At 37.5% G+C, this 13,993-nt stretch overlaps 1 long non-coding RNA gene across 1 annotated transcript in view; it reads left to right on the top strand.

Moving 5' to 3' along the window:
• LOC141968416 (uncharacterized) overlaps positions 1-13,993 on the top strand; it is an 82,624-nt gene that overhangs the window by 27,097 nt on the left and 41,534 nt on the right. The window lies entirely within an intron of this gene.

A 13,993-nucleotide genomic window follows, 5' to 3' on the forward strand; every position in this document is an offset into this window, starting at 1 on the left:
TCTGATTGTCCTTTCTACCTTTAAGATATGTTTGTGTTTTAAGACTTTATACACTATGTTTATTGGGAAATTGCATTTAAGCTGATATTATGTCATTGATCTTGAAGGTCTGTCCATTTTGTTGGATTACCCACAGGAAAATTCATTTCATGTAAAGGATCTACAGTTTTACTTCTGTGTGTGAGCAGTCAGAATTGTCTTTTTTTTTTTTTTTTTTTTTTTTTTGACTGACTCCTTATACATCTGAAATGAGATAATAAAAATCACGGGAAGATATTAATGAAATAGAAACTACTGTAAGAAAATGAAATAGATATCAATAAGTAACATTCCATGCTCCATACTGAAAACACATTAGTTTTAATTTATTGCTAACTGTCAAAATCAGTGACTTCAAAATTTCAAAATAGTATAGTGAGGTGGATTTTTAAAAAATATTTTATTATCTCTCTAATATTATGGAGCGATGGTTTAACACAGATGGAATATAGTATACTGGTTAAATTGCCATAGCCAGAGGGTCTCTAAAGGCTGTGTCTACCCTAGTGATTTGTCTTGGTGCAATAAAAAATATCTGATGTGAATTACCCAACGGTATCCATTTGTCTTATGCTGGTTCAGGTCTCCAAGTAGTTTGATGCACAAAAGTAAAACTAATTTTTGAGGAAACTAAATCAGAAGTCCTGAACCAAATATGCCAAATGCTGGGGGCTGCACTTGGGCTACAACAACCCCCAGCAGCGCTACAGGCTCGGGGAGGAGTGGCTGGAGAGCTGCCAGTCAGAGAGGGACCTGGGGGGGTTGACTGACAGCCAGCTGAACAGGAGCCAGCAGTGTGCCCAGGGGGCCAAGAAGGCCAATGGCATCCTGGCTTGTGTCAGCAATAGCGTGGCCAGCAGGGACAGGGAAGGGATCTGACCCCTGTCCTCGGCACTGGTGAGGCCGCCCCTCGATTCCTGTGTTCAGTTTTGGGCCCCTCACTCCAAAAAGGACATTGAATGACTCGAGCGTGTCCAGAGAAGGGCAACGAAGCTGGTGCAGGGTCTGGAGCACAGGTCGTAGGAGGAGCGGCTGAGGGAACTGGGGGTGTTTAGTCTGGAGAAGAGAAGGCTGAGGGGAGACCTCATCGCCCTCTACAGCTCCCTGGAAGGAGGTTGCAGAGAGCTGGGGATGAGTCTCTTTAACAAAGTAACAAGCAATATGACAAGAGGGAACAGCCACAAGTTGCACCAGGTTTAGACTAGATGTTAGAAAGCATTTCTTTACAGAATGGGTTGTTAGGTGTTGGAATGGGCTGCCCAGGGAGGTGGTGGAGTCCCCATCCCTGGAGGTGTTTAAGAGTAGAGTCAACATAGCGCTGAGGGTTGATATGGTGTAGTTGGGAACTGTCAGGTTAATGGTTGGACTAGATGATCTTTAATGTCCTTTCCAACCTAGCTGATTCTGTAATTCTGTGTTCCAGTGCTAACACTTTTACTTTAGACTCCCTTTTCTGTAGTGATTTAAGAGAAAGTATCTGGTAAACAAAACCAAGTTAAAATTAGATTATACCAAGCCTGTGTCAAATTCATGAAATGATGAAGGAACTGAGTACATAACCTGATTCAGAGTGATGTTGCAAAGACTAATTTCAAATTAATATGTTAAACAAAGCAGATTCTACTGTATAGTGTACTTGGTCCTAGCTTCAGTTCAGAAAGGACTGAATGCTTTCTCCATTCAGAGTAACACCATATTGTGCTATCCACAAGTTTTTCACAAGCCTCCCCCAAAACAGTGCTATGCCTTCAAGGCATAACTCGAGCTCACTGGAAAGCTGTTCCTTTAAAAAATGCTCATTGAAAGATGCAGTTTCATTGAAATGGAAATGTACACAGTTTTATGGATTAAAAAGCCAGAAGGGAGTACTGTGATCATCTAGCCTGGCATATTGTACAACAGAGACCTCATGGCTGTCTTAGTTTCTTCCCATTTGAACTAGGTCATGTCTTTCTAAAGATAAAAAACCCCTCTACCTTGCTTTTTAAAAAGCATGCTTCAAGGATGGGAGTATCTACCACAATTTTCAATGAGGTACTCCTCATTGTTAATTATGCTATTAATTGTAAGTTTGTCTGTCTTCAGTTTCTAGCCCCTGGGTCTTGTTGTGTCTCTGTCTGTGAGACTGAAATGAAATTTATCTTTCTATGTATGTATTTATAGACTGTAATGTAGTTATCTGTTACACTAAGGTGGTGAAATTTCTTGATTCTCTCACTTTTGGTCATGCTTTTGAGTACTTTGATAGTTATATTGAGAATACTTAGCTACTTACCAATGTTATTTTTTTACTTTTGGATGCAGAAATTGGATGCATTATTTGAATACTGAAGCAGCTGATGCTAAGTAGTGTCTCTGTTCCTGCTTGAGATTCCACTGTTTATACATCCATGTTCACATTCTTTTTTGACTGAGATTAAGAAAAGTTTCGAGTTATCCAGATGGTCTAAAACTGCAGGGAGTTCTTTTCCTGACAGCTTGTATTGTAAGCTTTTAGGTGTTTGTAGTTTACAGCTCTATTGTCACCTCTGGTGACACTAAATCAGACATTGTATTCTTCCTTGATGCTAAGTCCTTTTTAGGCCACTAATTCTGTGAAAAGTTTTCTTTCCAAGAAACAGAGAGATAAGACTGCATTTTTGGATTACTTAAATGCAGTCTTGGGTCTCTGCTTTTGGTTTACTTAAAGCAAGTCACAGTTTGGGACTGGCTTATCCAAACAGCAGCCTTCAGGAAAAAATAGAAAAAATTACAAATAAGGGAAAGGACTAGTCTGATGAAGTAAATTATATTTGTGTTGCCATATCCATTCTGTGTAAGCATTCAGCCCAGAGTGGGAGATCTTACCTTACTTTTTCCTTTGTCTTGGTGTGGCAGGTGCACCCACCCAATGAAAACAGAGCTTCTTGGCTGCTGAAATGTAGCAGCTCCTGATTCCTTTGCCCTCAGGGCCTCGCAGTAATTGGCCCTTTGGCCAATGGGAGCCTCTATTGACTACAGGTCAGATTCTGTCTGGGTATAAATGGAGTCCCCTGGGGAGCCATTTTGAGCTCGTTCCCCAGAGCAGCACCCTGCGGTCGAGGACTCTCCCCTTGGGTTGGGACACTGCCCAAGGAAACTCCTCGAGGTGCCTTGGGTCTGGATGCTGCCCCAAGCAGGTCCTCAAGGTTGAGAGTCCTCACTTGTCAGGTGAGTGATAAAGCGTTTTGGGTTGCCATTAAACCCTATAGTGTTCTTTGTTATGTGTTTTGGGTTGCTGTTAAACCCTAGAAACTTATTTTGTTCTCCTCTCACAGACATTCGAACCTGTAATTTACAGAGAGCTAGTTAATTGTGTTAATAATACATTTTTTATTTTTGGTGGTTGGCTGTTTATTTGAGAGTCTCTGTAACACTCATGAAAGACAAACTTACATATCCAACCCACCATGAAAATACTTTTACCACATGGACAGAAAGTGATTTTGCTGTCTGTCAGCACAAATATTTTTAGTTTTTCATGTAAAGCTGAGTAGATGCATGAGTTCAGCAGTGTACTTCAGAATACCTCATTTTATTATTTATCTTAACTAGGAAAAATAATCACTTTGACCTAGGAGATCTCACCTCTCTTTGGAGTATCTTGGCCATAGAGACTGTTATGATGCAAACCTTTTTCAGTTTTTCTGATTACAGTTTAAAAAAAATCAGAATTTCCTATTTTTTGAAAAAGTATTCTCACATTTGTGTTCTTTTTCTTGGTGAACAGTTAATATTTAAGCATTTTGTAAAAGGTTGACCTTAAATAACCTTTAGAATATGATTTAATGTCTTCTAAACTTATTGTGAAATACAAATATGCCATCTCTGAGAACTTCCCTTGTAACTTATGCCAATAGTATAGACAGGCATTGAAGTGAAGTCAGAAATGGAGAGTGTTTAAGATAATGTTATCATGTATGTTGTGGCAAAATATTACTTTCCTAAAAAACAAAATCATATGCCAATTACAAATACTTCAGTCTTTGCAAAGGAACAATATTTTCCAAGAAGGAATGTGACAGGTGTGGATATAGAACCAGTAGTATTATGGGCCTATGTTCAGTTGTTTACAACTTGCCTAAGTTTAAGAATCTGAAGCAACATTTTACATGCTGGTGTCTTCCTCAGCTAGTTTGTTACGGTCATTGCAGCTAAAAAGGCCCAGTCATTTCAGAGAATGGATAAAAAGAAATTTAAAAGGAAGAAAAAAGAAAAGTTGATGCTATTTTCTATTTAAATACTTCATTGCCCTTGTACTTGACATGGGACTTGCTTCTACATCAGCGATGTGACTTGGTTGCCCGGGTGAAAAGGTTTCTACCCAAAGCTTCCAGACTTGGTTCTTTCTTCCCCATTCCTCTCCTTCAACATTTATTATCCCTTGAAAAACTGTGGTTTGTGTGCTCAATGTATGTATAATCAGCAGTGACTTCCTGGAACTTAATTGCTAATACTCTGTCATCACTAAGCATGCTTGATCCTCTCTTAATCGTAGCTCTAACAGATGGCAACTGAATATACTTCCTCCCTTTGTATCTCCCACATCTAACAAGAGCTTGTGCCTCAACTCCAGACATTCAGTTTTGTCTCATCACTGCTAGCACCTGTGCTGTTCCTACTGAGCTACTGAACATGCTTCAGACTCGGAACAAATTTCCTTCTTAGTGCAGCTCTGTGCCAGAATAGCAATGGGGCATTGGAATTATGAATTGCAATGCAGTTCCTTTCAGTTGGGCTATTGCTAGCCCTAGCCTGGGTGATGGTGCTTGGGAAGGCCTGAGGTTGAAAACAAAGTGTCTGCTGAGACTGAAATTTGAGAGAGAGAGAGAGAGAGAAAGTGACTGGGAATTGGACGATGAAATTGAAAGTAATTGCAAAAAAGACTGTCTTTGGAAGTTGGTTTTAGGCTGAGAAGCTGAAACAGAGATGAATGTGAGAGAGGAACCTATGTTCCAGCAGGGTTTCACAGATACATATGGATGGCAGAGGACATCCAGAAGCATCCAGAACCTTGGTTTTGGCTTCAGGCTTTGGAGGAAAGTGTATCAGTGTGGCATGGACTTTTCTGCCCAGTCTGTCTCAGTTTTCCTGGCATATCCTCTTCCACCTGTGTCACCTTGGCCATGGTTCCTTGTCCCAGTGTCATCTAAACTTTTTAACCCTTCACTCACTCCTGTGGCTTCCCATTATGGCTTCTTTTGCATCATGGCCCACAGACCTGATCTCTTCATGCATTCAGGCTTCCTGTCTTGGTCAAATTTCCTTTCTGCTTTGCATGCACAGTTCCAGATTTCCTGTGTAGCCACACCAAAGACCTTTCCCAGTTCCCAGTCTCATTCAGAATCATGTCCACTGTCACCTTTTTCTGACTTCTCAACAAATTGCCCTCCCTACTCTCCATGTGGCACAGACTTTCTGATCTAGTATGGATACTAAAATAGGATGTGTTTCTCTCAGTCCTCTTGTTTCTTTTTTTCCAGTGTTTGCCCAGCTAGTCTTAGGTTTCTCCACATCCTTTGAATCTTTGTCAGAATGCTCTTTCCGAACTCCTTTTCCTATCCATACACTACATTTTTCCTTGACCAGACAGTCTTGAACTCTTCACTCCCTGATACTTAAGCAAATTCCAGCGCTTATTCCCAGAACACAGAATTACAGAGTCACAGAATCAAGATTGGAAAAGACCTTGAAGATCATCTAGTCCAACCATTAACCTAACACTGACCGTTCTCAACTACACCATATCACTAAGCGTTATGTCAACCCAACTCTTAAACACCTCCAGGGATGGGGACTCCACCACTGCCCTGGGCAGCCTATTCCAACACCTAACAACCTGTTCTGTAAAGAAATGCTTCCTAATATCCAGTCTAAACCTTCCCTGGCGCAATTTGAGGCCATTCCCTCTTGTCCTATCACTTGTTACTTGGTTAAAGGGACTCATCCCCAGCTCTCTGCAACCTCCTTTCAGGGAGCTGTAGAGGGCGATGAGGTCTCCCCTCAGCCTCCTCTTCTCCAGACTAAACACCCCCAGTTCCCTCAGCCGCTTCTCGTACGACCTGTGCTCCAGACCCTGCACCAGCTTAACTGCCCTCTTTGGACATGCTCAAGTAATTCAATGTCCTTTTTGTAGTGACCACAATCTGTGCAATTTAGATTAAATATGTACATATTAGATATAGGTCTTATTTACAACTGTATTTCAACTTTGTTGGCCTGTTGTTTGAGATGTAACCTTCTGCTTTCTGTGTTGCTGATATTTGCTCTGAAGACGGAATTACTGAATTTTCATGCTACTCACTGTCCAAGTCTTCATAATCTTAATTATTTTATTTTTACAATCTTCTAGAGAAATGAGCAAGGAAAGAGAATGTTGTTACCCATATAAAATAATTCAGGATATGTAAATTGAAAAAATCTTAGAACCTAGTTTTTCAGTGTTTAACATTATAAGCTGTATAGTAACTTCTGCATGTTGAAAGCAGAACTATGCATTACATTTGTAGCTGTTATCAGCATTTTTGCAAAAGATATTTAAGAAATAAGTTGGGACCAGATGTGTGAGGACACAATTAATGATGCCTCACAAAAGCTTGGTTTAAGTGCCTTATCAGTGTTATTAAGGCATACAGCAGGAGGACACAATCCAAGTTTTCCAGGGAAGCTATCACTTGTTTTGATCAAAATACCTTCTTTTCAATTGTGCAGTTGTTTATTACACAATTTCCAGGTGCTGCAGCAAATGAAATGAAAATTCTACTTACAATCATGGTTTCCTATCAGAGCAGATTCATCCTGAGCATTAAAAGAATCTGGAGTTTCCTGGGAAAGAATAGTGGATGTTCATGAAGTACCACAGGGTTGTTATTCAAAAGTACAGGGAGGAAGAATTACTTCTGGATTGGTGGATATAAATCTCTTTGTTTGATATGCAATCCCACTAGCATTCTATTAATTTATCAAGGTAACTGTGGTATCTGAAGTTGAAATGTTCATCTGTGGCAAATAACTACTTCTCTGTTCTAAACATAAACTTTGGAAAAGTATTAATGTGAGAGGACTTAAAAATAAGTGTAGTAAGTGGTACACAGTGGAGATGGATGGTGTAATTTGGATGTAATTGTTATAAAAAATCAGCTGCTATAGTTTGCTGATAGGCAGGGCTTTGACAATAAACAATTATCTAAGTTTCTTTGACTAACTATGGCAGCAACAAGCATGCTTCTACATACAAAGTAACTGTTTACTGGCTACCAAACTCTTATAAATGGAGATGGGTATAACTGACATTTGGGCGTCTAGAGACCTGTGCCACCTCTTTTAACATAAAAGGTAGGATTTAATAACCAAAATGTAGGTGTCTAGTGCTATTTGAAATGTCCTACCACATTTAACCTAGCCTCCAGCTGTTACTCCAAAAGGACTCAGATTTCCTCTAGTCTCATGTCTTGTCAGCCCCAGGTCTCAGATACCCTAGGTATCTGAAATGTCACAGGCTATATTTGAGCCACAGAGTCATAGTTCTGTATTCAAGATGTACTTTTAAAATCTAATTTGTACAGATTTTGGTCTGGGAATGATCCTTTCCCAGAATGCCCTTCAAGATTTAAATTATTTGGAGCTCAGAGATCTCCTGAATTAGGGAGGTTTTTTTATTAGGGATTTTTATTTTCAGTAGGCTTTGGTAGATTTTTGGTTTTTCATTAATATTTTGACCTTTTTTTGAGTGAAAAGTAGCATCCATGATTCTGTGGCTAGAAGTATAATTTAATGACATGTTTGAAAGATTCTTTTTGTTTGTTTTGAATCTCCTGTTAGCTGTTTTCTTATTTCATGTGGCTTCTATTGGAAGAGACAGTAAAAAATAATTTCTTTTTCACCTTCTTAATGACATTTCTAGTATATGAACTTTGGTATGTCCCCATCTTTTTTCTTGGCTAAAGAATACTGGTCATTCTTTGTACAGAAATTGTTTCAACTTTGATCTATTCTTTGTCCTTTTCTGTATCTTTTCCAATTATATTGTATTGTTTTTGAAATAAGAAGGACCACCAGAAATATACACAGTATTCAGACTGGAGCTGTGCTATTAATTTATACTGTGGCATTATGTTTGTTATATTCCTTTCATAGTAATTTACATTTTTCTCTTTGGTTTTGTTTTGGTTTGGTTTTGGTTTTTTCTTTTTTGACTATTATTAAATACATTCCTAATATTTCCATGGAGTGATCTGTTATAACTCCAAGGTCTTACTGAGTTCTAATACGTCAGAGTCTATCACTGAGTATGTAAAGCTGGATTTATTCTTCTTTTGGTCTATCGATTTATATCTGTCTATGCTGAATTTTTGTCTGCCTCTTAATTGCCTAGTCACACACTATCATGGTATTTGAAACAACCATTACCTTTACTCTCAAAGTGAGCAAACTTTGTAATCTTTCAACCTTCTTTCAGATCATTTATGAATCTGTTGAACTGCAATACAGATAGATCCCAGTGAGACTCTACAGTTTTCAGTGAAAACTGACAATGTGTTCCTACACAGCTGGTTCCAGTGGGCTCTGCAGTGGACCCACAGTTGGCCAAGGCTGAGCCCCTCAGACAAGCTGGTGGCACTTCTGTGATAACATATTTAAGAAAGGGCAGAAAATACCAGAGAGAGGATGAGGGAGCAAAAAGAATGAGGGAAACAGCAGAGGCAACATCAAGGTCAGAGGAGGAGGAGGAGAAGGAGATGTTCCAGGTGCTGGAGCAGATATTCCCTGCAGCCCATGGAGGACCCACACCAGAGATCATTTTCCTGACAAGAACTGCAGCTCATGGAGAGCCCAGACTAAAGTGTAGAAAAAGTGTGAGAAAGAAGTAGTGGTACAGAGGAACCACTGTATACTGCCTGTAACCTCCCACCCTCCTCTGCACTGCTCAGGGATGCAGAAAATTCCGGAGGGCAGGAGTGAAGTTGAGCCTGAGAATGTGGGGAGCAAAGGTGGTTTTTTAATGTTTGTCTTTTTATTTCCCACTACCTGAATTAGTAATTACATTTTTATTTCAATGGACAATAAATTAAGTTAATTTTCCCCCAAGTTGACTCTGTTCTGCCTGTAACACTCATTAGTAAGCAGTCTCCCTGTCATTTCTCATTCCTGGGTTATCTTCCTGTTTTCACCGGAGTCCTGCTGAGGAGGGAGAGTGAGTAACTGTCTGGGTGGGATTTTGGCTCTTAGCCAAGATTAACCTATTTCACTACCTTTGCTTTCTCCTCATTACTTGTTATTAATACATACAAATATTTTTCTGAATGAAATTGCCTAGCACCTAGCAATTTTAATTCTTTTTTAAAAGCAATTCTGATAAGCAATCTTGTTGAATACAGGTGGGAAATTTTAAAAAAAAATCCTCTCTGCCCTATATATACATTTACTCCTTTAGAAAAAGTTAATGGATTCATGAGGCATATGTTTCTGTAAAAGAAGTTCTTCTCTATTATGTCATCGTTATTCATTTGTCCATTGGTTCTATTTTTTTATAATATTATTTAACTTTATGAACTTTATTTATGAACTTTTAACTTATGAACTTTATTTAATATGGACATTGTTCTTACTTGTCTGCTTCTCTGCTAGGTTTCTATGGAATATCCTTGCAAAAGTCCATGTTGTCTTAGCTATTTTTCAGTCCTCTAGTGCCAGAGCAATTCTGAGTGAGGTTTCATAACATGCTTAATTGGGTTACTCTAGAATCATTTAGAAACTTTTGGCAAATATCAATTAGTAGATAGGAAGTTTGTTCCTTTGTCTTGATTGCTGTAGAACTTCTTCCAGAACTTTGAAAAGTTTCGTAAATTTTGAGTTTGAGATAGACCTTTTAATATGTTGAATGTAAATAAAAATTCTGGCAAACATAACTCTTCAAGCTCTTCAACAGTGATTATGCATTTAAAAATTAATAATTTTTTTCTGTCTTTTTTGAGTATTCCTTAGTTTCTGAAAGCTCCATGTCATGTTTCTCATCTAGTTGAAAAGGCATTTGTTATTAGATTATCTGCCTTTTGCAAATTATTCTTCAAGCTTTTGGTCTTCCTTACTGTATTTTTGCACAAATGATCAGATTTTATGATTTTTTCTGTTTTAGTCATTTGAATACAACTTCTTTTTCTGAAAGATAACTTCTTATATTATTCAGTTGGTTTCCCTGACTATGCTGTAGTTGTCATAACTTTTTCTTGTACCTCTTGATAGTGGTATTCTTTTGCTCTGACACTTACATACAAGGCCTTTAGTTTCCTTAATGACCCTTTTTGATGTCTCTTTTTGTTTCCTTTTCATACACCTAAGTTTTATATAGTTTCGTCTTTTGAAATTAGTAACTTTTTGTTTGCTTGCTTGTTTCTGTAAAGCTGTTGAAACTAAATATATTATGGTTGCTGTCATAGCATAGCTCCTGGAAAGTAATGCTGTGAGCTACATCCTTTGCTCTGCAAGGTCAGGACAAGAATTACTTCCCCTTTTGGAGGCTTTGCCACTAGATGCTCTAATCATTTACAGGAACTAAAAATGAAATGTTATAATCATGCACTAATGTAACAGTCAGTTATCTGCTGGAGATTAGATGAGGTGCTCCCATTATTATTTTCTGCCTTTGCATTCTCAGTTCACATAACCGATTTGTGTAACTTGTTTATGTGATTTAACTCTAAAACTTCTGTAACTTTTGACAATAAAACTCCATAAACACCACCAGTCCTTCCTAGGTACTTTGGTGGTAGCATTCACTGATTTATCTTCTTCCATCAAGTTTCTGACATAGCTATAAAGTCAATTTCTTATATGAATCTAAGTGTTTGAAATCCTTTATTTTTACTCCCAGCATTTGTATGGAAACATTATTTCACTTCTATGTTCTTCTGTACTCTATTGTCATTATTCTTCACTTTTTTCTTTGAAGTTTACTCTTCTATCTCAGATTTTGAGGTTTTGTGAAGAACTAGGGGTTTATACAGATTTTTTTTTAATGAAATAACTCTTAAAAATTGATTACCCTGGATGTTTCCCTTGCAAGGGATGCAACACTTGTTGAATTTCCTGGAGCTAGTAGGTTTTTAAAGTGTAAGCAGTCTCATTCTGGTTTGACTTTAGGAAAAGTTCTCTTGTACACGTTCTGACTGCCACCAGTTCTTAATATATCCGTCTTCCTGATGTCATTTATTCAGGCATGTGTGGAGATTTACACTCTGAGCCAATAGCTGGTACTGAGAATATCTCAGAGAATGCTGCCATGGAGCTTCTGGTTTTTAGTTTCCACTAGAACTGCAAGCATTTTCCCTTTGGACTGTTCTCCTGCTCTTCTTTGAGTCACTGAGGGTCTCTTAGCCTGCCAGCACTGGCTCCTTCCTAGTATTGGCCCTGACCAGTCTCTGCACCCGAGAGTCAGGCCATCAAGCGGCACATTTGAATTTCAGAGACTTATTATCAAACCTCAAGCTGTTCTTAACCTGACTGTAAGATGCCATTCCTTCCACTAAAAAAAAAAAAATAATTTGCTGTCAGATTTCCATTTGGGAAGCCCACTTTTTATCTTACAACTTTTATTTCTACAGCTCACTAGTTGTATGATACCATGTTTTCAAGGTGGGAGGATGAGTTATCTATATAAAATGTATGTATACAAAAATGTAGATGATTGTCAATAAGTGCTGTTATTTGAACTATGGTAAAATTTCTATTTTGAGCAAACGTTGTTCTAAATAAGTGTGATAATTTTGACTATATATAATCTTAGATAGATAATCCCATTCTAGTTCTTTGATTAAAAAAAGCTCACCTAGTATGCAGTTTTCTGGAATGAAAGAGCACCCATCCCTTGGTTTCCTATACCTCTGCAAAGCTGAAACAGATTGGGGCTCCCTAGTTATTCTCTGCTTCACCTAGCTTCTGAGGAGCAGTATATAAATGAAGGCAGTCATGCAGCTATTTTAATGAATACTGGAAATTTTGTAGGATCCATCAGATGTAGGGCAAAAAAATGACTTAAACCCATCTTCTTTCCCCTATTTTCATTTCCGTCCCTCTACTGAGATATTTATAGTTATGGGTAACACAGCAATATCCAGAATATTTTATGTAGTTCCTGCTGTTGCATGATTTATGATGATGTTCATCCCCATCAGGCTCACATTTATATGCACTGTTCTTTACAATTAACTTGTTTAACAACAATAGCTTGGTTTCTGGGTTAATATAAAAGTATCATCCCTTGATAATGTAAATAAAAGCTCCTAATTATATATATTAACATTTTGTCTGACCAAATCTGTATCATTGATGGGGATCAAACATGACAGTATTCCAAACATGACTGCTGGTAATCCATCAACGTTTTCCCCTTGATTGTCATGTAGTAGAATCCGCTTAAATTAAAGTATTATGCAGAAAATTAAACAATATTCCTGATTATCAAAACATTACAGAAAATTACATTTTAACAAAAAGCGTCAATAGAAATCTAACAATTTCTATATGGTTAGAAATATGAAGATAGGGACAGGGTGAAGATAAATCACACACTATGATGCTGCTGGTGAACAACAGTTAATACTTGTCATCTATGGGAAATAGTCATCAAGTGTATAATTCAAACGGAAATTTCATCATTGTATACTCTATTACTTTACTTCAGAATGCACTGCACTGATTCTTCTGTGGCTATCATCCCAGGGAACAACAACATGCGTGTGAATTTCTGGTGTATATTATAACTCCAGTGCCATATAATGGAGTATGTATGGTGTCAGGAAGATGACAATATTCAGAAGAAAATAATAACAAAGTGGTCTTAGCAAGGGAAATCTATGCTAAATGGACAACTTTTTATAAAATCCTGTGAAACGTGGTCTATGACATTACTTCAGTCTTCATTTTATACATTATTCTAGGTGGTACCTATTGTTTTGTAGATAAAAGTACAAATGTGATTCTGCTGTTGCTGAGATACCGTTTAATTTTGTTGTTGTTGCTATATGGTACTGTAGTGAGGGAATACTGCATTATCTTAGAATGAAGGGTGACTGCATTACTTCTTACAAGAAAATATTACTGAAGTAATTACATTTAAGTATCTTTTTCTTATCTTTTCTTTCAGTTAAAACCATAGACTTAGACTATTAGTTGACAAGTTCAATTATACCATCCTCAGACTGTTGCTCCATGAAACATAAAGATAGTTTTATTTGATGTAACAGTCTGCCTGTTCCCTTTTTGTGTATCTATTGTTTGGGCTGTGGTACAGTAAGTATTAGAAAAATGCTCAGTCTGTCTCCTTTTTTTTTTTTTTTTTCTCCCCCCCTTTTTTTTTTTTTTTTAAGATATAAGAGTCTGTAAATATCTAAAGTATTCCAAAGTGAGTGTAAACATTTTATTATTTATTTAACAGCAGCATTATTGCTAACTTTCTCACAATGACTTTGAAATATATCCATCTACATTTATATGCACCAATCAATAAACACAGTATGGACAGGCTAAAGAATATATATTTTCACTGTGGCTCTCCTCATTATATTATCATGTCTTTAAAGTAAGTCACATGTTAGATCTAAACTACTTGACAGGTAGCCATTTTAAAGACATTTATGAATTTAATCAATGTAATTCTCAATAGTTATATTTCTAATAACCAATTTGCTGACTTCATGTTCTTGTCAAGATAATTTATACATATATACCATATGTTCTGCAAAATTTTTCTTTGCCCAGGTGAGCATTTAATCTTTCTTTCTCCCTAAAGGAATTATCCACATCCCTGAAATTAGAGGATCCTCCACTTATTTTTCCCTTCTGTCAGACCTTCCAGCCTTAAGACTTTAAGTCATAATGATCGTCTTTTCAGCAGAGGGCAGCATATGGCATTCTCAGAGTCCATCAATTCCACTGTTTA

The sequence above is a fragment of the Athene noctua genome, chromosome 1 (assembly GCF_965140245.1).
Source record: "Athene noctua chromosome 1, bAthNoc1.hap1.1, whole genome shotgun sequence".
In the NCBI taxonomy this organism is placed as follows: Eukaryota; Metazoa; Chordata; class Aves; order Strigiformes; family Strigidae; genus Athene; species Athene noctua.